This window comes from Saccopteryx bilineata, chromosome 2, assembly GCF_036850765.1.
Source record: "Saccopteryx bilineata isolate mSacBil1 chromosome 2, mSacBil1_pri_phased_curated, whole genome shotgun sequence".
Classification (NCBI taxonomy): Eukaryota; Metazoa; Chordata; class Mammalia; order Chiroptera; family Emballonuridae; genus Saccopteryx; species Saccopteryx bilineata.
The window spans coordinates 143,268,565-143,289,137 of NC_089491.1; the positions used below are offsets into that span (position 1 = coordinate 143,268,565).

At 40.7% G+C, this 20,573-nt stretch overlaps 1 protein-coding gene across 16 annotated transcripts in view; it reads right to left on the reverse strand.

Moving 5' to 3' along the window:
• KIF21A (kinesin family member 21A) overlaps positions 1–20,573 on the reverse strand; it is a 156,465-nt gene that overhangs the window by 70,116 nt on the left and 65,776 nt on the right. The window lies entirely within an intron of this gene.

The following is a 20,573-nucleotide window of genomic DNA, read 5'->3' on the forward strand; positions in this document are numbered from 1 at the left end:
ATATCTTGATGCCCTTGACTTGCCTTGTTTGCAAACTCTTCACCAGTGTCTCCCAAACTTATTTGAACATATCCTTCTGTTACCTTAACATGTGTAAGCATGTTCCCAAAATATATGTGTACATGTATTCACTTGTAAATAACATGCACATACCGTATTGATTTGTCATATATTAGTACATAAAAAAGCAGAATTTCGGGCCCTGGCCGGTTGGCTCAGCGGTAGAGCGTCGGCCTAGCGTGCGGAGGACCCGGTTCGATTCCCGGCCAGGGCACACAGGAGAAGCGCCCATTTGCTTCTCCACCCCTCCGCCACGCTTTCCTCTCTGTCTCTCTCTTCCCCTCCCGCAGCCAAGGCTCCATTGGAGCAAAGATGGCCCGGGCGCTGGGGATGGCTCTGTGGCCTCTGCCTCAGGCGCTAGAGTGGCTCTGGTCGCAACATGGCGACGCCCAGGATGGGCAGAGCATCGTCCCCTGGTGGGCAGAGCATCGCCCCATGGTGGGCGTGCCGGGTGGATCCCGGTCGGGCGCATGCGGGAGTCTGTCTGACTGTCTCTCCCTGTTTCCAGCTTCAGAAAAATGCAAAAAAAAAAAAAAAAAAAAAAAGCAGAATTTCATAAAGAAATAAAAAATAAATAAAAATAGAAGTTCCAGTAGTTTCTCTTCAAAACCAAGTGAATCATCATGTACAACTGTTGGGGTGTTCTCTCTCCACAAAGGAGACCCCAGCATTATACCCACATTGCACCCACCCTTATCTACTCCAGGTTCTTCCTCTTCTGCCTCCCTTCCTAATGCCAAAGCCTATTTTTCTTTCTTTTCTCCTTTATTTTTATTTTTATTTTTCTTAGTTGAGAAGCGGGGAGGCAGAGATACGGACTCTCACATGTGCTCAGACCAGGATCTGCCTGGCAAGCCCCTTATGAGGCAATGCTCTGCCCACCTGAGGCCACTGCTCTGTTGCTCAGCAACCGAGCTACATATTGTAGTGCCTGAGGCTGACCAAGGAGCCATCCACAGCTCCTGGTGCCAAATTGCTCCAACTGAGCTATGGATGCAGAAAGAGAAGAGAGAGATAGAGAGAGAGAAGGGAGAGAGTGAGGGTGGAGAAGCATATGGTTACTTCTCCTGTGTGCACTGACCGGGAATTGAACCTGGGACATCCACACGCTGGACCAATGCTCTAGCACTGAGCCAGGGTCTCTATTTTTATTTTCAAAGAAGGAAAGTAAATACGATGATATGTTAAAAGAACAAACCTAAATAGAGCCCTATTCTATTCACAATATAAACAGGACCATCCTGGAAACACACATCATTGAGCTTTTTAAGACGTTCCTATTTGCCATGAAAAAGGAAAAGCAGTTTGGAGAAGAAAGTAAAGACAACCAGTGATGGAAGATGGAAGATGATAAAGACAGAGTAAAGAAAGGATTTTAAAAAATCCTAGTCCCACATTTTTATTTTTTGAGATACAGAAACTGAGGTCTGTGGAAGTGGAATCAGTTCACATATTTATAAGAGATAAAGCAAACCTATGTACAGATCTCCTGATTTCCACCCTTTCAATTCATCAGGTTGGAAGGTCAATGGCAGGATAGGAAACACAATATTGAGAAGGGACTAAACTTCTGCAACCCTGGTTAATTAAAACAGAGTTCTCTACTGCAAAAAGAAAATGTTTAAATAAAGAATATGTTTATTTATGAAATTTTTTCCTTCCTCTGAAATAATGGTATTATTCTTTTATAAAGTCTCTACCTTCATTTATTTGTTTTAATGGAATGCAATAATCTTTGTAGAGCTGGCTAGGTATTCTGGGAAGATCAATGGCGTGGCTGTTAGACCTGGGTTCTATTACTTCTGCCACTCTACAGATATCACATGGTCTTCTCTCAGAGCTCACCTGTGGAAAGAAACTATCATTTCCAAGGTTCCTTGCAGATCAAACACTCTCTGACTGCAGGATAATTTATTATTAAAGGAAAGGAAGAGGAGCCCTGGCTGGATAGCTCAGTTGGTTAAGAGCGATGTCCCGAAGGACAGAGGTTGCCAGTTCAATCCCCGGTCAGGGCACATACAGGAACAGATTGATTTTCCTGTCTCTCTCTCTCTCTCTCTCTCTCTCTCTCTCTCCTGTTCCCTGCCTCTCTCACTAAAATCAATAAATAAGTAAATAAAAATTACAAAAGAAAAGAGGAAAATCATATTTATTTACTGTGATACAGATACAATAAATAAGTTAGTTAATTAAAACAAAGGGTTTCTTATATGGAGCTATGTCCATGGACTACGAAAACAGCCCATGGAAGTAGTAACTTGAGCTTTCTGGTTCCACACTTCCTTGATGAATGGTCTTTCTTCAAAATTAATATTCTCATCTTTCCAAACTCCTCTTTCCTTTCTCACTTCATCCAGTCATGGGGAGGAAACCATAACAAAACCCCATCTCCTTGGGGGAGTCACTATTCCGACTGTTGTCAAACCAGCAACAGGAGTGTCAGCCTCAGTTACTACTCCCTCTTCCCTATTTCATCTATCTAATCTGTCTCCGAGAGCTACTAATTATCTCTGAAATAGCTCTTGAGCCCACGAATTTCTCTCTTTCCTCATTAACACCACCCTTATCAAGGCTACCATTATATCTTACTTGGATTATTGCAAAAGTCTCCTCATTAATTTGCCAATGTCCAATGTCAAATCTTCTCTCCCAATCTGGTCCATACCCTGCAACCTTAGTGATATTTATAAAATATAAAATTGATCCGGTCACTCACTACCTTGCTTAACACCCTTCATTATATCCCTAAATCCCTCTGTGGCTTCACCTGCTGCCATGGTCCTCTCATTACAGAATTTTTGGTGGTGATAATTTATTTTAAACCAGTTTCACTAAAAAGCTTAGACCTCTCTCACCACTACGCCTTAAATTATGTTTTTCTCTTTTCTTGGGTTACTCTTCTCACCCTCCCAATTCCCAAATCCTTTCCAGCCTGAACATCTCTTATTTTCAATCTCTGTTTAGAGTTGACTTCCTTGAGAAACTCCCACTATTGGCTTGCGTTCCAACATAAAGTTATAGCTAAGCTCAGGCTGTTCTTTTTCCTGAAAGCTACCACATTTACCCCAGGTTTCTGCTTTCTCCCTGCTTGGCAGATAGCTACACAGTGAAACTTGATAAATCCCATGTAATAAGACAGATGAAAATAAAGACACTGTTTAAATGAAAAGTTTGAAATCAGCTCTGCATTAATTTTAAGAAAATGGTTACATGGCCCTGGCTGGTTGGCTCAGTGGTAGAGCATCGGCCAGGCGTGTAGAAGTCCCGGGTTCGATTCCCGGCCAGGGCACACAGGAGAAGCGCCCATTTGCTTCTCCAACCTTCCCCCTCTCCTTCCTCTCTGTCTCTCTCTTCCCCTCCTGCAGCTGAGGCTCCATTGGAGCAAAGATGGCCCGGGCGCTGGGGATGGCTCCTTGGCCTCTGCCCCAGGCGCTAGAGTGGCTCTGGTCGCGGCAGAGCGACGCCCCAGAGGGGCAGAGCATTGCCCCCTGGTGGGCAGAGCATCGCCCCCTGGTGGGCGTGCCGGGTGGATCCTGGCCGGGCGCATGCGGGAGTCTGTCTGACTGTCTCTCCCGGTTTCTAGCTTCAGAAAAATACAAAGAAAGAAAGAAAGGAAAGAAAGAAAGAAAGAAAGAAAGAAAGAAAGAAAGAAAGAAAGAAAGAAAGAAAGAAAGAAAGAAAGAAAGAAAGAAAGAAAGAAAGAAAGAAAGAAAGAAAGAAAGAAAGAAAGAAAGAAAATGGTTACAATCATAGGCTAACTTATTTGGCTATTAAGATACTTTCAATTTCAACAGGACAGAGAATAGTTGCCATCTGAATTTCAGATATGACAGCAAATTCTAAGGTCACTCAGAACTTAAATCTTCTAACCTCTATTCCATCTGATGATAATCCTTGCTAATGGTGGAGAGAATTGTGTTTGGTTTTTTTTGTTTTTTTTTTTTTTGCATTTTTCTGAAGCTGGAAACAGGGAGAGACAGTCAGACAGACTCCCTCATGCGCCCGACCGGGATCCACCCGGCACGCCCACCAGGGGGCGATGCTCTGCCCACCAGGGGGCGATGCTCTGCCCATCCTGGGCGTCGCCATGTTGCGACCAGAGCCACTCTAGCGCCTGGGGCAGAGGCCACAGAGCCATCCCCAGCGCCCGGGCCATCTTTGCTCCAATGGAGCCTTGGCTGCAGGAGGGGAAGAGAGAGACAGAGAGGAAAGCGCGGCGGAGGGGTGGAGAAGCAAATGGGCGCTTCTCCTGTGTGCCCTGGCCGGAAATCGAACCCTGGTCCTCCGCACGCTAGGCCGACGCTCTACCGCTGAGCCAACCGGCCAGGGCGAGAGAATTGTGTTTGAAGCATGAATGATGCAATTCCATCCATTTACATGGGGAGGGGGAAGACAGTGACTTTAAGAACCAACAAGATGGGCAGAATCCTTTTCTACCACATCCAGGAATGGCAGGTCCAGCAGGTCTGAGAAACTTGCACTATACGGCAACAGTCTGGCCTATATGCGTACTATACTTTAAAGGTTAGAGATATTGTATAGCTATCTTTTTAAAACCCCTTCAAAACTAGCATTTTTAGCTCCCCAAATCCCTAAATTTATATTCAAGTCAAGAATTCTCAGATGAGCCTGACCAGGTGGTAGCGCAGTGGATAGAGCGTCGGACTGGGATGTGGAAGGACCCAGGTTCAAGACCCTGAGGTCACCAGCTTGAGTGCGGGCTCATCTGGTTTGAGCAAAGCTCACCAGCTTGGACCCAAGGTCGCTGGCTCGAGCAAGGGGTTACTCAGTCTGCTGAAGGCCCATGGTCAAGGCACATATGAGAAAGCAATCAATGAACAACTAAGGTGTCACAAAGAAAAACTGATGATTGATGCTTCTCATCTCTCTCGGTTCCTGTCTGTCCCTATCTATCCCTCTCTCTGACTCTCTCTCTCTGTGTCTCTGTAAAAAAACAAAAAAAGAATTCTCAGATGACATTCTAACCCAAGCCAAATCATCTTTTATAATGTAAAGTTTAAAATTTACCCAGCTACAAACCTCAATTGTAAAACTATAATTTAAGATTATATATAGACAAAATATACCAACCCTTCTCAGAAAAGAAGACTAAAAATAGAATCTGACATTTATTCTTCTAAATATTTTGAAATATACTCTTTCTTAGTATTTTTATATAAAAATAACATTAAACACATTCATTTAATCCCAACACTAAGAACAGTGTTAACATTTTGGTTAACATCAACACTAAGAAATAATAACAAAGTCCTGTAGTCATTTTAAAATGTGTAATCATACAACTAGATATATTTGAAAGTGTTTCTTATGTAAAACTATTATGCATAAAGCTTATGTCATAGGCTGGCCTGTGGTGGCCCAGTGAATATAGCATTGACCTGGAACACTGAGATAACTAGTTCAAAACCCTGGGCCTGCCCAATCAAGGTACATAGAGAAGCACTCAATGAACAACTAAAGTGAAGCAACTATGATCTTATTCTCTCTCTCTCTAAAATCAATGAATAAAATCTTAAACAAAGAAAAATAAAAATGTTACACTGGAGCCTAAGCAGTGGTGACACAGTGGATAGAGCATTGACCTGGAATGCTGAGGTTCCTTGTTTGAAACCCGAGGTCGCCGGCTAGAATGCAGGCTCACAAGCATGAGCACAATCACTGGCTTGAGTGTGGGATCGACATGATCCCATGGTTGCTGGCTTGAAGCCCAAGGTTGCTGGCTTGAGCAAGGGGTCTCGCTTGCTGGCACCCCTCACCTCCAGGTCATGGCACATATGAGAAGCAATCAATGATCAACTGAAAGTGCCACAACTAGGAGTTGATGCTTCTCGTCTTTTCTCTTCTCTCTTCTTCCAGTTTCTGTCTCAAAAAATAAAAATAAAAAAGAAAGAAAAGAAAAGAAAAATGTTACACTGGAAACTAATATAGGCAGGGTGAGACTTATGGAAAATAGTGAGTTTTGCTAGAGAATGTGCTTTTTAATTTTTTAAATTTTTTATTTATTGATTTGAGAGATAGATTTGTTGTTCCACTTATTTATGCATTCATTGGTTGATTCTTGTATGTACCCTGCCCAGGGACCAAACCCATAACCCTGGTGTGTTGGGATGACACTCTAACCAAATGAGCTAACTGGCCAAGGCTTAGAGAATGTGCTTTTTTGTTAGCATGAGGTATGGAACCTCTCATCCCTTGTGGGTCATTGACTGATGGTGTAGGATCTGAAAGGGAAAACCGATGGAGAGCCACAGAGAAAAATATCTAATCTATATGTTTGTGAAGGTTGAAGGTTTGAAACAGAATATGACACAAGCTACTGTATTCAGTTTTGTTTTTGGTTGTTTTTTTTTTTTGTGTGTGTGTGTGTGTGACAGAGACAGAGAGAGGGACAGATAGCGACAGACAGGAAGGGAGAAAGATGAGAAGCATCAATTCTTCATTTTGGCACCTTAGTTGTTCATTGGTTGCTCTCTCATATGTGCCTTGACCGGGGGGCTACAGCAGACTGAGTGACCCCTTGTTCAAGACAGTGACTTTGGGCTCAAGCTGGTGAACCTTGCTCAAACCAAATAAGCCCGCGCTCAAGCTGGTGACCTTGGGATCTCGAACCTGGGTCCCAGTTCAACGCTTTATCCTCTGCGCCACTGTCAGGCCAAGCTAGTCAGTTTTAACACATTGTGGATAAATCACGAGAATTCTTGTGTTTTCTGTTCTAAGGCTTGCAGCCAATCATGAGAATTCTCAGCTTTTCATGGTTGTCATTTAGAGAGAGAAACAGTGCAACAGAAAACTCATTTGCTGAAATTAAGTATTACAAAAGGAATTAAAAGTGATTAGTCTCTTGTCATTAGTAATAAAAATAACTGATCTGGCCACTGGGTAAAAGCTAGCAATAAAACTACTGGTCTGCGATGTGTTTTAAAATAAAATGAGGTGAACAAATGTGGTCTCCGTTCTCTCACATATGATTTTCTCCCCTCAGCATACAGCATCCGTTTTGCTTCTGCTCCCACAATCTGTGGAAACTGCTCAGACAGAAGACACCAACGACATTTTCATCTCCAAATGATGCAGATACTGTTTAGTCTTCGTTCTACCCGAGCTCGCTTAAGCATTTGATCCTCCTTACAACTTGCAGAGGAGAAAAAACTTTTCCCCTCTACCCTCCTAGGTTCTCCTGGCTAGGGGCCTGTAAATTAGACTAATAAAAGATTAAAAACAAATAAATAAAAGCAACAACAAATTGAAACTTATTAACATCAAGTTATGTTAATAAACATACATACACGTGAGAATGAGTGATAAGTAATCAGAAGGTAGTTAGAATTTGGACTTCTATAACATACTAACAAAAGGAAAAAGGAGTTTGAGTTTCCAGCACAGCAAGTTGTGGGAAAGTAAATAAATATAGGGAGAAACTAATAGAAGTTAAAAGCCTTGTTTTAGTAGTTTGTTAGATAGGTTCCTCCAGTGCCCTGTGCAGTGATTAACTTCTGTCTCTCCAGGGAGAGAGGTGAGGGTTAACACCTTCACTAATTAATATCCTGCTTTCAGGCCAATAGGATATGGTAGAGATGTTTTCTTGTCCCTGCATTTTAATTGCCTTTTACTCAAAATAATCCTTATGTAAAAGTGGCATGTTTGGATATGGCATATACTGCTACCCATCAAACACCGTATTTCTCAACTCTTCATCTGCAGTTGGCTTTTGTGACATCCCTTTCTTTAATTGATTATGATTAATAAGCCCGTCTTTCCCCATTATACCTCATATACCAACTTGCCTTAAAATCTCAACATTTCCTCCCCCCAGCCAAATGTCCTCATTATTTAGCATGGTCTTTTAAGATGTTCCTAATTACTACTCTGTTATTCCATTCTCAAATCTAGTCACATGCAGCTACATCAAATCACTTTTCTTTTCTTTTTTTTTCTATTATTTTATTTTTTGTGTGTGACAGAGAAAGAGACAGAGAGAGGGACAGATAGGGACAGACAGGAAGAAAAAGAGATGAGAAGCATCAATTCTTCATTGCAGCTCCTTAGTTGTTCATTGATTGCTTTCTCATATGTGCCTTGACTGGGGGGGGGGGGCTACAGCAGACTGAGTAACCCCTTGCTTGACCCAGAGACCTTGGGCTCAAGCTGGTGAGCCTTGCTCAAACCAGATGAGCCCGAGCTCAAGCTGGTGACCTCGGGGTCTTGATCCTGGGTCCTCCACATCCCAGTCCGATGCTCCATCCTCTGCGCCACCACCTGGTCAGGCCACTAAGTCAACACACATACTTTCATTCATCATGCCAATGTATTATACATAGTTTTCTCTCTAGCCCTCCATTTCTCTGCCCAGATACCTTTCTGTAATTTCTTTAAGACTTAGCTCAAACAGCTATACCTACTTCAATAAAGCTTTGCCTCCTTCCCCTAAACTTGAATTAATCTATACAATTTGTACATTTTAGAATACTAGATATCTATTTGAATTCTTGCTGTTCCCCTAGTTAATAAATTGAGGACAGAGAATATATGTATTCATTCATAATGCAAAGTAATTTAACAAATTTTTATTGACTGAATCTTATAAACTGCTCTAGCTAGGTGGGGGGACATTCCAATAGCAAGTATGTGGTTATCACAATAACGTAACTTTTGTTCCATCACTTTATTCTGTTACTAGAAATGTGATCTTGAACAATCACTTAACCATGCTATGTCTCAATTTTCTAATCTATAAAAGGAGAAGACTGGATGTAATATCTCTAATGCTCTTTCTAACTTCCAATTCTGTTGTATTTATTCCTTAAAGAACAGCAAGATCCTGACTTAAAAGGAGGCATCAATAATCAACCTTTTTCCCTGTCACACTGTATATCCACTATTAGTGACTCGACTTGTTCTTTTTGTAGCAAATATTACTGTGGCCATAGGTGCAAGAAATTTCATTGATGAAACACTAGTATGGCTCCTTGCAGGGGCAGTAACTATAAAGATTAGAGGAGATTCTGAGACGGAGACCAGTAAGTTTCCTTACATGGGGTCTGCTTTGCTGTTCTCTGCCTTCATAATAACCATAACTGGTATCAATAATTGAAAATATCAAATAAGCCAAAGGACCTGTTTCAAGATGTCCTAGATAGGACAGAGAAATGCAAAGCTAAACGTATTTAGGGGGAAGCGGCTTGTAGCTGCTACATTTTTAGCTAGAGTTTTAACCACAAAAGCCAGCAAAACTGCACCTAAGTTTTAATTGCTGGATGAGACCAGAGCATTCCTGCACATTCTTGCTGGGCATCTCAAGAATCCAAGACCCTGACTGCTCTCTTCATGGATCATTTCTCAAGGTTACATTTGCAGCAAGCAACCTTTATGGATGGATAATGTCTTCCTACTGACAAAGAGCTGGCTTGCTTCTGCTTTCTATAAATACAGTGAATTCCCAAGCTCAGTGTTTCTCCATATCCCACAGCTGGGACAGTATCCATGTAATAATAGGTCTCCCTGCACTGCTTCCATTGGATTGGGAGCAAGGGAGAGACGAGGAAGCAGTTCAAATCAGCCTGAAGTTCACAATGCTTGTTGTCCTGTGAAAAATGAAAGTCCTTTGTCTCTGATTCTGGAGACTCCTGTCTTCTGCCACTACCAATGAAATATCAATAGTAACAAGCTAGCTTGTGCAAAATCTCAGGCTCTTCACAGATCTTACTTGACACATACTAACTGTGACTTTGGCCGGTCACTCTCTTAGCCTTAGTTTCCTATCTGTAAAATGGTAATGTTACTACTGCCACATCTATTAATACATCATAGCACCTTGAACAAATAAGAGTATGTGGCAATAAAAGTTGATGTATGTATAAAGTGTTATTGTTACAACACACTTGAAATTCTCCAAGGTCAGTTCCTTCATAAGGCACCTTAACATTTATTTATCTATTTGCGCCTTCCAACATGTTAAGGAAAGCACACATTATTTACATTACTCTTTGCCTCCCCAAACGATAGCCATATTTTTCAAAATATCCTGTGGATGCTTCAAATCTTGAGAACAATTCAATGTAAAACGATTATGTCAGCAACAGAAGTATAACACACTAGTGAACACTGTTACTTGAATATGTGTGCATACACATACAAACATACTGACATATATGATATGTTGCTATACAAAGATAATCAAGCTGAGTATTATATCTCCATTTATAATGAAAAGTCATAATGCCAAAGTTAACCTTTCTATAGTAATAAATAACAAATTCTCATCTCATTCATTCATCCTGCTATTCATATCAGAATCAAGTATTATAAAAACTAAGATGGGAATTTTTATTCTTTCAATATTATCATCATCTTCATTGTCTCCATATAGCCAGTAGAGAATTTTCACTCAGAATGAAAGAGAACCAAGTTCCTGAATAAAAAGTCCTTTTAAAAAGTGGAATTAATTTGTTATTTACAATTTGTCCTTATATCAAATTAAATTTGATTAAATGCTAGTAACTAGAATGTTGACAAATAACGAATCAATAATTTGTAGTTATTGAAGAGATGCTGACATAAGGAAAATACATAATTGCATGCATTATCATTTATACCCTTCTAGGACTTGTACAATACAGTCACCACCCCCCCAATGAGAAGAGTAACACTAACATCACTCACTAACCTAAGTCCAAGGACGCTGGCCGTCAAATCTATATTTTCAAACACATAGTCCTGTAGTGCCTCCCAGACTGTCTCATACACCCTCACCTCTCTTATCCCTGTTCCCTATGATATTAAAAGCATCACAAGGGATAAGCCTTTCTGCTTATTGACTGGTCAAGTTATTTTTATTTTCCCTACAAACAGAAGAGGAATAACACACAAAATATCTTCCTTTGTTGCTGCTGGCCATTGTGAATTTCTTGTCGTGTTACAAAACATTGTTATCCTTAATCTATGGTTTCATAAACGTGACCAATTTTTCCATTACCTCAATGTCTTTGTAAACCGTCTCCTTTTTTTTTACTTGAGTTATTCTGATCTCATCCCCACGCGACGTGGTAGTTCTCCAGTTTACTCAATAACCTGACCTGATTCCCCTGTGTGTGGCTCTTTCACTCACAGCTATCTGTGACTAGCCCACTTGGCACCCTGTTAACACCTTTGTTCTTCCTACACAAACAGCAATAAATCTGTCCCCTGTAAAGGTCCTTTGCCTTTCTTTACCTCGTTTGTCACTGTTCTGGGTGATCATTATATTGGACACCACTTACTGGTGTTCAATTTGATATCCTAATGTTAATCATATCTTACTAATTCCCTCCCTTCCATTTCTTAAAAGATAGGGCAGCTCTAGTTTTGTCACCAAAACTGAGCCACTGGGGTTTCAGGTCCCTTGTTGGACCCTCCCCTGCTTCACCCCATTTAGTAGACACACATTAAGAAAGGATCTGCCCTACTTTGACCCTCTCCGCCTTCTGCTTTAGAAAAACATTTGACATTAGAAACTTTGTAGCCTTGTTGAATTATTTTCCTAAGACACCAGGCATAGGATAAATACATGACATGGGTACACAAAAAGAAACTTCCCTTCTGCAAATGGATCTTTAACCACAATGACGATTGATGGAAAGAAAGGTATTTCTACAAGACATTAAAGAAAAAGACATCTCCTTAATTCCATTAAAGACATTAGTCTGTAAAAAGCCCAAGAACAATAAAGCACAGCAGTGTGTACCAGGGACCAGGAAGTACCCACATCTATGAATACAGAGATGGAGACGGGAACTGTACCTTTTAATCCATTAATGAGTCACTTTTTATTTTAACCAAAAAACTTATCCTAATCTGTATAACTAGCAATGTACCTTACTGCCTCATCTCTGTGTGGTCCATCTGACTCAAATTTATTCTTACCCATTAACACCAAAAGACATACATAGTCATATCTATTTTTTTATTTTTATTTTATTTTATTTTTTTAGTGAGAGGGAGAAAGGAAGGGACAGACAGGAACAGAAAGACAGAAATGGAGAGAGATGAGAAGCATCAACTTGTTGCAGCCCCTCAGTTGTTCACTGATTGTTTCCGTATATGCCTTGACCAGGGGGCCCAGCTGAGCCAGTGACCGTGGGATCATGTCTGTGATCCCATGCTGAAGCTGGCAACCCTGTAATCAAGCTGGTGAGCCCACACTCAAGCCAGTGAGCGACCTTGGGGTTTCCAACCTGGGTCCTCAGCGTCCCAGATCTATGCTCTAGCCACTGTGCTACCACCTGGTCAAGCAACAGTCATACTTATTTTCAATTAAAATATTTAATTCACAGTGCCCACTGTGAATATTTGGGGCTATTACCAAGCTACTCAGTCTCTAGTTTGCACCAACACTTGTAAAAACAAAGATCTGTTTTCCTCAAGTGCAGTTCCAAAAGGGCTAACTAGGAAAAGGAAGAGGGAAAAATAAGATGAAGGGATATTGTCCCATCTTTCTGTGACATCATTCTCATGTCTCATACCTTCTTATCCCCATGGTTCAACCAAGGCATAGCACACTGAGAGAAGAAACTGCTCTCTTTCACAGGGGTCGCATCGTGCCACTTTCTCTGTTGAATACCAGAAGTTCAGAAAACTACAGTGAGACAGGACATAAGCTAACAAAATGAAGAAGGGGAAATTGGGGGTTTAGAGAAAAGTCCAAATTGTCTGAGTTACTGTATGTAATTAATCCTTCTGGAAACTCTGGAGCTTTCTTCTTTAGCCTCTCTCCCAGAAATACAAGAGCTTCCACTCCCCCAAAAAGAGGAATTAGTAAGAAAACTGGTTACTTTAAGCGGCAACATGACCCACTCGCCTACTGTATTGTACAAAGTGTTCATAAACTTCCATTGTTGCTGGTAGCTGTATGTAGTGCCGTATCTATAACTCAAGGCCATCAGAAAATTTGAGTCAACAAATCCCTATGGTACACCTACTAAATGTCAAACAGTGTGCAAGGCAAGGACTTTAAAAGCCAAAGCAAAAACCTTAAGGAGAGTAGCCATGAAAGAAGGAGGAAAAAGCTAGAAGAAATTTAACCATGTGCTCAAAGGAATATTATGGATAAAGGAGAAAGAGAATAATGATTAGCCAGAGAAGAATGGGATAAGTATAGAAAAACCTTCAACAGGAAATAATATTTAATCTAGATTTTGAAAGATGACTAGAATTTTCCAGGCTGAGAAGGGAGAAAGGTCAGTTCAGGCAAAATAAAGGCAAAGACATTGAAGTGTACTTGTTCCTAATTAGAGCATAGTCCTCTGGGGCAGAAGCTCTAGGATGATAAGAGCTGCTAGAATTTAGGAACATTTTATAGATGTTAAAACACCATCTATGTAGGTAGGCATCCTACCTAAGGCATTATTCTCTAAAATGAATTTCCTGGTCTCTGCACGATGAAAGATGTAACCAAAAAGCACATAAAAGTCACAGCAGAGATCTCTGCCAAATATATTTTTGTTTTCCCCTACATCAATTCTTCATCCATCTTCCTCACCCTGTGCCCTAAGATACTGACCGTCAAAAGCTACAAGAGGCTCTCTCACCCTCCAGCCTCTAGGGGGGACTCTCTTGCCCTCAGGCTTTCAGTAGGACATTGTAGGACAGAGGTGGAATGATTTTCCTGGTTCCTTCCCCGCCAAATCCTTTTGTCGGCTGTGTCCCTCTAGCAAAGGCCACGGCTCTATCGGGACATTTACAACAGTAGGTGTCCCCCTACTGCTGCTAACACCAGAGTACTTACTTACTGCCTCATCCCATGGAGTTCCCCTTAATACCGCCCATCCTCTACCACACTCTCCCCCATCATCCTGTCTGAATGTATCATCTGCTGCCGGCCAGGATCCTGATACAATCACGGTCAGTCTCAGAAAATGACAACAACCCTTTTTTAGCACTACCAGTGTCACCATCCCATTCCTGATATCAATATATACCTGGAACAGAGCCACCAATATCCCTGTGATTCTCCAGCCCTTCATAAGCGAGCAATTGACCCATTTTCTTTCCTGGGAAGAGTTGGAGTTTGAGATACAAGTACAGGTAATGGAAGTTATTGTTAATTACATAATAACACAAAGTTGAAAAATCATTCTCTTTCTTGGTCAAGAGAATTAGTTTTTTTACACTCTTTCAATTAAAAGTAAATTAACACACTCGCCTGGTCAAGGCACACACAGGAAGCAACTACTATGAGTAGATTCTTCCCCTTCTTCCCCTTTTTCTCACTCTCCCTCTCCCCTCTCTCCAAAATCAATCAATAAAGATATATAAAATGTATATATCTTAAAAATAATAATAATAAATTACCCTTCAGTTTTGTTTTTTTTAACTTGAAGGAAAAGTAGAAGATTCGAGAGAGAAGGAATAAAGAGAGAAAAGTAACCTCAGAATGAAAACTGTGATAACTAGGTGCTATTCTGGCTCTCGTTCTATGATCAGTAAGTTTCTAATAGCTTCTATTTTTTTAATTATACTCCATCGCAATTATATACAACATTTTAAAAAATATTCTTATAAAGTTCTTTCTAAGTAAAACCACATGTCTTCTGGTAGGAGGGTTCTTTCTATGTTTATAATATTGTATAATTATTAAACTATTCCATCAAAAGAATAACTGATATCTACATTATAACAATAACGCCTCCTTGATCCCAAGTGTATATTATTTACATTTAAAATCATCCCATTGAAGGGAAAAAGACCTGTCATTTCAGCTCTGTTTCTTATAAATAGTAGTATATCTAAGCATAAATGATGTTGTGCAGATTAAGATTCTGGTTCTAAACTATGGAACATAACATGCTGTTATCAAATTTTACTATCAAGAAAATATAATTTCTACCACAAACTCTAAAATAAGGCATAATTCTATCATCTCCCAATAAATACAAGGTCAAAGCCAAGTCGGAACACATTTTTTAAGGAAAGTGTGGTAGGTCCAATTTGAAGATGCTCCCCAATCATCCACACCCACATATAATTCTTGCCCCTTACATATGATGAAACTTATGAATATTATTATCACTTCCAATTCAATTACTGACCAGCTGGTTTGAAGTTTAAACAAATGGGAAATCAACCTGGGTTGGCCTGATTTAATCAGTCAGGTGAGATTTTTAGAAGAAGGTAAAGTATCAGAGACATGCTCCTGCTGGACTGCAGAGAGAAAGCAAACAACCCCGTCATGAAATGCCTATGGAATGGAGGCCTCTAAGGATTCCATCCCAGAGAAGTCTCTCCAGACAACAGTAAGAAAATGGGGCCTCAGTCATACAACCGCAAGGAACTGAATTCTGCCACCAAACCGGATGAGCTTAGTAAAACACAGTGAGGCCCAGGTGAGAACCACAGTCGCCACTGACGCTTAGGTCACAGCCTTGTGAGATCTGCAGAGAATTCAGCTCAGCTATGCCGGAACCCTTAATCCAGGGAAACTGAGACAACATAAACATGCATTATTTTAAGTCACTAAGTCTGTGACCATTTGTTACACAGCTATAGAAAACTAATAAAGAAAGATACCTTATACTCTTTATTACACTAAATGCTAGTGCTTTTATAATCATTAAAACTATTGTTTATGCAATTTTCAACTCAGAATAGCCAGGTGAGTGACACTGACTAGCAAAGTAACAGTACTAAATCAGTCTAAGAAACTCCATTGATGACACCACTAAACTAGCTGACCTTTGGGAGAAACTTAACTCATCCTATTTCTATCTTATAAATCTTCAGTTGTTTCTTTAAACTTTTTTTTTTTACTTCAAAAACTCTGAATCAAATGTTTGACAATACCCAACATTTCTATATGTCTTAAAATAAAAACAAATGCTGGTAAGTGTAAAGAAAAACAATTAACTCCAATTAGAAACAGTGTATCTTTCCAAGTACAATACTCTGTGGTCCTTCAATTCAAAAGCGATTATTTTATGACAAGTACAATAAGGACTTAGATTCTCTATGCTTCTTTGACAATCTGCTAACCTGAGTTCCTACATTTCTCTTTCTGTTTATATTTTCTACCATGAGATTGGGATCGTCTTTTTCTGGTAGCAGCCATTGCTGCCTATATGTACAAAATACGACAACAAGGTAATAGAACAGGTTATGCCCTATGGCAGTCTACATAACGGTCCAAAATCCCCAAACCTTACATGGTGAGAGAGATGCTACTGATGTGAGGAAATTAAGGATTTTGAGATTACCCTGTATTATCGAGGTGGCCCAACGTCATCACAAGTATCCTTGTAAGAGTCAGGAAGAGGGAGAGAAATTCCAAAGGAATGCCAAAATGATGCACTGTAAGAAATACCTAACCAGCCACTGCTGGCTTGGAACATCAAGTGAAGGAGAAAAGCCAAAGACTGCAAGCAACTTCTCGAAGCTACAAAAAGCAGTGAAAGAGACTCTCCGGTAAAGCTTCCAGAGGGACAGTCCTGACAAACCGTTTTAAGACTTCGGCGTTCCAGAACTATAAGAGAATCCATGTGTGGGAGGTCCTAAGCCAATACATGCGTGGTGATTTGTTACAGCAGCAACAGGAAACTAAGATATGCCCTTCAGCTTCAAATAAACAGAAGCCATGTTTATAGAGCCCTTAGCCAAAAACTGACTGTCCAAACCAGGATACATTCAAAAGGGAAAGGGGTATTATTAATAATCATACCCAGACAGCAGTCATAATTGGAGTTGTCCCAGGAAAACTGAGATCAGCCTACTTGTGCAGCAGAGAATTCAACCAAATTATAGAGATGCATATTTCAGCTCAAAATGAGGAAAAAGCTTTTTAACAGTTAATCCATCCAAAAACAGATGAGTTGATGAATTACTTTAGGAGGGAGGGAGGTACATACAATAGCTACTGACAACAGACAACACAGCACAAAATCTCAAGCCTGGGCGCGCAGAAAAACCACCTAGTATGTCTCACTGTATGTATTTTTTTTGTTATGTTTTTAATTCATATTCCCAGTGCCTACCTCAAACATACTACATCAGAATTTCTAGTGAGGGAGGGGGGGCAGAATATATATTTATAATTAATTCTCCAAGTGATTCTAACACAATGCCAGCTCAGCACCAGACTCCGGAAGCAGTTGGTGAGCAGTGCTATTTGCACTTTACTTTGGTAATGGGCCCTACCGCCCTAGGGTTCTCATACACACATCCATATAATAATGCACCACGTCCGCAACAAACTTTTCTCCTAAACACAATCTTAGTTCTGAAGCCCCATACACACACACACACAAAAAAAAACCACCACAAAATTGAAGTCATTCCTTCTGGAGGTACCCCAGGGGTTCCTCACCACTAGACTCTGCCAGGAACAGCCAAGAGGCTCCTCTGTGAAATCCAGGGCTCCTCAGAGAAAGGCCTATTAAAACCAAGCCTCTAATCCTTGCAGGTAGGCAACTCCAGGATGCCCAGTTTACTGCTACTACTCAGAGAAGCAACTGTCTTTAAGAAGTATGCTGCCTGACCAGGTGGTGGCACAGTGGATAGAGTGTTGGACTGGGATGCATAGGACCCAGGTTCAAAACCTCAAGGTCGCCAGTTTGAGTGCGGGCTCATCCAGCTTAAGTGTGGCATTTCTGGCTTCATCCCGCTACAGTGCAGGCTCACCAGCTTGAGCACAGGTCTCTGGCTTGAGCGTAGGATCATAGACATGACCCCATGGTTGCTGGCTTAAGCGCAAACATTGCTGGCTTGAAGCCCAAGGTCACTGGCTTAAGCCCAAGGTTGGTTGCTGGCTTGAGCAAGGGGTCAGTTGCTCTGCTGTAGCCCCCCTCTCCCAGTCAAGGCACTTATAAGAAAGCAATCAATGAACAACTTAGGTGCCGCAAGGAAGAATTGATGCTTCTCACCTCTCTTCCTTCCTGTCTGTCTATCCCTATCTGTCCCTCTCTCTGACTCTCTGTCTCTGTCAAAAAAAAAGTATGCATTTGGAGTTTGTCTCAAAGAATATAATAAATTGGGCCTGGTCATCCACTTTGTAGAAATTATGTTTCCTTGGATTTCAGTTCTTCTGCCTGAGGAACCTTCAGGTTGAGGTGTAGGTGAAGGGTGAAGAACCTATTTGTTTCTCATCATTTTCTTTAAAGCATGCCAGATTCAGCTCCTTATTTATTTGTTAGATTTTATTTTTCAAAGGAGACAGTTTGGAGTTCATAAACGTTTGATAACCATTATTGTAGAGTGAATTCCTGCGTATGGTAAGAGATGAACCAGATGATCCTAAAATTCCCTTACGCATCAGCTGTAATATTCTAAAAACTTCATATTGTGATGATTCTAAGAACAATTACAGGTAATATGACGGCCAACAAAATAAAAACATGAATTATGTTTGAGAGGGCACAGCTGCCAGACACCACTCTTTCTCCCTCACCATCATGTGACAATGCAGAGGGAAGGCAGCCACTTGCAAGCCAGGAAGCGGGCCCTTGTTGGGCAGATAAAATATATTATGCTCACTTTGTTAAAGATGGCGCTACCCACATGAAAGTTGTTGCCCAGGTGATATTAATGTGTGTTGGGGGTGGGCTGGGGGCAGGCAGGATCCTTGTAGCCTGGGGCTTGGTTTTAGGACTAAGCCTTTCCCACCCTTTTTGATGTGGGGTGGTACAATCCCATCATGCCTCAGATAAGTGACTTTGTATGATATTAGACACTTCCCTATTTTGTATATTGGATTAAAGGTTTGGATTTCTACACTATAAAATGGGGACAGAATGGGAGCTTGCTCTCTCGGTTCCTGAAATTAGTATTAGAGAGGAGAGCAGAGAAAGGCCACGTGGAGGAGGCCAAAAGAAGTAGCCAAGATGGCGGAGTGTTGAGTGAGAAGCCAGTTGGTGCAGAGTTGGTGCAGGGAGAAGGAAGGAGATGGGGAAGAGAGGTGAATAAGTCTGGTGAGCTAGAAACCTTTGATTCTGGGAAACTTGGATAAATCAGTAGCCTTGTGAGCACTGAATGTGAGTGGGTTTTGGAGCCCAGTGTGTGTTTTTTACTTGCCTGCCAGGTGCAAGCTAGGATTAAAGATGATGGCCCACCAGTTCTTGGCTCCATTGTTTCTTTACCGACTGTCCGAATCCAATGCGAACCTGCATGGGCCAGGCTGCTGTGATGGTAGCCCTGGCTACTGGCTTTACAGCCCTCACCACAAGCCGACGGTGCCAGCCCTGGGTCTCCGACCTCCCAACCTCCAGAACTGTGAGACAAAAGTCTATGGTATTTTGTTACAGCAGCCGCACTGACTAAAACACTGTGTTGGGAGTTTACTCTATAAAACTATTCTATCTTATACAATCATGCTGCCAAGTGCCAAGAGGTAGCACTGACCATGAAAGTCTCTGGGTGACTTAGGATATAAAAACAAAATAAGACCAAAGGAAAAAAAAAAACTAAATTTAGAAGCTTCCCCAATTAAACAAGTAACAAATTATATTTTTTTCTAAACACACATACACACACCCAATACACCATGTGGAATAAAATTATCTATCAATGCAATTATTTTTCTCACAATTAAACTTCCACCCATTTGCTCCACTTTTTATTGTTTGTTTACAATTTTAGAAAGTCAGCCCAATCTGGCCCATGCAGTTTATATTATTTCAGGAAGAATCAGGAATGGAGCATGAAAAATAGCATCCCCCATAAAATTCTCACCCGTTTTATGTGGCCTATTACCTTAATGTGTGTGCATTGTTTTTTACTATAAAAGAAAAAAATGAGAGGAGGAAGAAGTGATTGAAAAAGAGCAAGCTCAGAGGGAAGTGAACAGATACAAGGAATGCGGGCTTCCTCTCAGAGGTTAGTAACAGAGAAACATCAGAGAACAAAGTATCTTTGACACAAGCACAGAGTGCACTTGAATCCTCTTCTTGAATTGAAGGTCAGAGGAAATAGATAAATCTCATCCATTACTGTGGATATTAAAAGAATTAGGAAGCACATTTGTGCATTCTGAGAAAACAAGCTGAGTGCTAGGAATTGAATAAAAATGTCATTCGAGATTTTCAAACCACAATGAGCTAGCTCTCCAGGCCATTTGCTTTCCGTTTCTGGCAAATGTCTAATATCTAGAAGCAGATTATGAAGGTTCCGGCTTTATCAACAGAATGGTGTCCCAAGTAACAGACATTTTAGGCTCAATGTAAGAATTAAATAGAAATCTTCCTACAGCCAATTCGATTTAACAAATACTTGGTTGTATAAATTATTTTTACACCTCTATATGTAAGGTACAATGCTAGACATGGCCTGAGAACTAAATAGGAATAAGTTTTAAGTTTCTGACACCTGGGAATTTACCCTTTAATGCAGGAAGTAAGGCAAACACAAAAATAATTATAAGTCAACAATATAAATTAGTAAACCAAAACGAGGTTTACAACAGGTCCTCTCAAACTTTAATGTACATATGAATTACATGGCGAGCTTATAATAATGCAGATCCTAATACTGAAGGT